Source organism: Meleagris gallopavo (genome assembly GCF_000146605.3).
Source record: "Meleagris gallopavo isolate NT-WF06-2002-E0010 breed Aviagen turkey brand Nicholas breeding stock chromosome 22 unlocalized genomic scaffold, Turkey_5.1 Chr22_random_7180001957830, whole genome shotgun sequence".
Classification (NCBI taxonomy): Eukaryota; Metazoa; Chordata; class Aves; order Galliformes; family Phasianidae; genus Meleagris; species Meleagris gallopavo.
Window position 1 is genome coordinate 29867 of NW_011100122.1, and position 325 is coordinate 30191.

The window sequence follows — 325 nt, forward strand, 5'->3', positions numbered from 1 at the left end:
CCCAGCATGTCCCATTGCCCCCCACGTGTCCCATTGTCCCCAGTACCCTCGGTGTGTCCCCTAACACTTCCTTTCTTCCCAGATCTTGTCCGGCAGAGCAGAGGAGAATCCCCTGCGTGCGAGACGTGCAGTCCTGGATCTGCATGTCTAGGTGAGCAGCACGGGGACACCTGCAGCCCCACAGGGCTCTTGGGGGACCCTGAGTGTCCCGTAGCCCTGAGGAGCAGGCATCAGGGGCTGGGGCTGGATGGTATGGAGGGGGACTGTCCCCTGGCCTGTTCCAGGGGGACCTGGGCACTGTCACCTCCACACCTACCCTTGCACT